Raw genomic sequence first — 2,995 nt, 5'->3', positions numbered from 1 at the left:
TAGGACTAAAAAATCCTAAGAGAAAGGCATAAATAACCATCTCACCACTGTTGCCCTCCAATCATTAAGACACATGTATGCTTCGGCATAGCAAAAGTGCAGTGTCAAAGACATTCGTATGCTTCGGCATAACAAAAGTGCGATGTTGATTGCTTAACATTTTGGGTATTTCTTTTCTCTCTTTTATATGCCCATGTATGATATGCTAAAATAAAAGAAAATATGCAAAGAAAATAAAAAACAAAAAGATTAAAAATGCTTTAAATATGGTTGAAAGTGTGTATTCTAGGAGATGTGGGAGTTATAGGATGTACCTCGAAGGTGATAGTCCCCATCAAATAGTTATGATTGTGTGTGAATTAAAGTTATTTTCTCATATCTCAGATCGTCATAACTTGTATACACATATGCAATCTTGCGATATTTTTCACACGCAACACGCAATATTCTTTGCTACTTTTGATACATGTGCAGGTACAATGTGATTTAGCCATCACAAAGGTTTTACATGTGCTAATGTATACTCACTAAACTGTCTTGACTTGTTTTCGAAAAATAAAATTGGTTAGACTTGTTTAGTGTGTGTGTGTGTATTTTTTTGAGGATCCATGTGCTTAAATTTTTGTTGAGAGATGATTTTGAGAGCTTTATATGTTGATTGGATCAATGGTTGAGGTGTATGTTGGATTGCATTCATGTCTGTGTTTTTCACTTCTCGAAAAACTGCTTTTAACTGCTAGCTTGACACTTCCTCGATACCTCCTCGATACCTTGTCATCTGTCGAGCTTCTTAAGCCTTTTCTTATCGCAATCTCGACACCTGTCTCGACACCTGGTGGATCGATCGAGAAAGTTCCTATCTCCTCGATACGTTCTTGATACCTTGTCGATCAATTGAGTTTCCGTTCTTTGAAATTGGTTCTTGTACCTCAATACCTCTCGACACCTTCAGTTGTCGAAGGCCTTTTCCTCGACACCTACCTCAACAGCTTCCTTGATACCTCTCGACACCTCAGCTGTCAAGAATTACTGAGGTTCCTATTTAAGCCTCAGTTGCGATTCAGATCTCATTTCTCTCGATCTGTCCGCCATTGTTCCTCTCCCAAACTTGATTTTCTCACTCAAAATCTTCAACCCACTTGATTTTCGGCCCTTCCTTGCTTCTAATCACTTGGTAAGATCTCATTTTCTTTCATTTTTCATGCATTTCATGTTTTGAAGCTTAGGTTTTGGGGTTTTTGAAAATTTTTAGGGTTTTTCAAAATTAATGAGTTTTTCTTGAAATTTTGGGTTGGGTTTTCACTTAAATGTGTTCAAAATGTCATACATTGCATTTCATGTGCATTAGAATGATACCTACATGTATTTAGATGTGTGTTCTATGTTTGTGTGCTGGTAGGATTGGATTGGGCTGAGCCCATGATGCTTTTTTTTTTTTTAATTTACATGTCACATGTTCATGCATTCCCCATGCATATGTACTTATTGTTAAATATATTTGATATATGTGAACTGTTTTGGGACTTTTCTGATTGTCTCTCTCTCTATCTCTTTCTCATTTTGTTTACGTTAGTAGTGTCTATGGCACCCAAACGTAAATCCACTCCGGCTTGGAACCCTCTGCGTTCTGGAGCTTCCTCATCTTTTGATTTTGCTCCTCTAAATCTTTGGTTCCGTGATGGAGATGCCCACAAGGCATTTTCGGAGAACTTTTCTAGACGAGGTGTTCATTCGGAACACCAAGTCCTTTTGGCAGATTTCGCCGACACTGACCTTCCCTCTGTCATTCACAATAGGGGATGGGAGTCACTATGTGATGTCCCAGTCACATGTCCTCTTGTGTTGATTCAGGAGTTTTACTCTAACATGCACGAGATCGATTGTTCAGTACCTCTTTTTTTCACTCGCGTTCGAGGTACGCGTATCCCTGTCACACCGCAGCTAGTTGCAGATGTGCTTAGGGTTCCTAGGATAGATTTTCCTGACTATCCTCCTGTGTGCGTCTAAGGATTGTGTCGAAAGATGAGCTCATTTCTACTTTTTGTTAGCACCCAACTGATTGGGGTGAGCATTAGTACACATCATGTAGACCTTTTGCTAAAGGTCCTAGATTCCTAAACATGGTGATAACTTTTGTACTCCATCTATTCTCTAACTACAACTCCATCACAGAGCCTCGTGCTCGATTTTTGTTATCTCTTCTTGAGCATCTTACTATAGATTTTCCTTCTCATTTTATCCTTCTATCATAGATGTTCATCTAGATTCGGCGTCTCGTGATAAGCTTATCTTTCCTTCTGCTATCATGAGGATCTTACGCCATTTTTCTATCCCTTTTCCTGTGTCCGACCACTTCATACACATCTGTGCCATAGATGCCGCTACCGTAAAACATAGTGAGGCTTAGTTTAGGTTGCGACAGACGAATTCCACTCCTCCTTCCCGTTCAGCTCCATCTAGATCTGCTCCATCTACATCTGCTCCTTCTTCCTCTACGGGCGATGTATCTCTTGGAGACATCATGGCGCAGCTGTAGCACATGGATGCTCGCCCCGATACACTCTCTTCTGAGTTGTATCAAGTGAATGTTCATGTTGGTCGTATTGCACGACAGCAGGCGACCATAGGTGGTTTTGCTCTTGAGGCTACTCCTTCACCACCTTCTCTAGCGGCTTCAGACTTTGAGGATGATGATGATGATGGTGATGATGATGGTGCTTAGGATGATGATGATGGAGATGCTAGCTCTACTGATGAGATGTCTACATGACACTCTACCTTTTGTAACTCGTGACAAAAAGGGGAAGTAGTTTTGGATTATGAGAGTAGTTATCTTAGGGGAACTGTTGATTTTTTGAGGCATGTAGTGAGGTTTTGATGTATCTTTTTCTTTTCTATTCTTTATAGATACATTGAATCTTGTATATGAGGTCTTGTGACCAGTTTTACATACATTATACTTATTTTCTCTATATGTGGATGTATGTTTCTTTCA

Source organism: Quercus suber, unplaced genomic scaffold (genome assembly GCF_002906115.3).
Source record: "Quercus suber isolate HL8 unplaced genomic scaffold, Cork oak 2.0 scaffold_142, whole genome shotgun sequence".
In the NCBI taxonomy this organism is placed as follows: Eukaryota; Viridiplantae; Streptophyta; class Magnoliopsida; order Fagales; family Fagaceae; genus Quercus; species Quercus suber.
Note: the sequence above shows the minus strand (reverse complement) of the source record.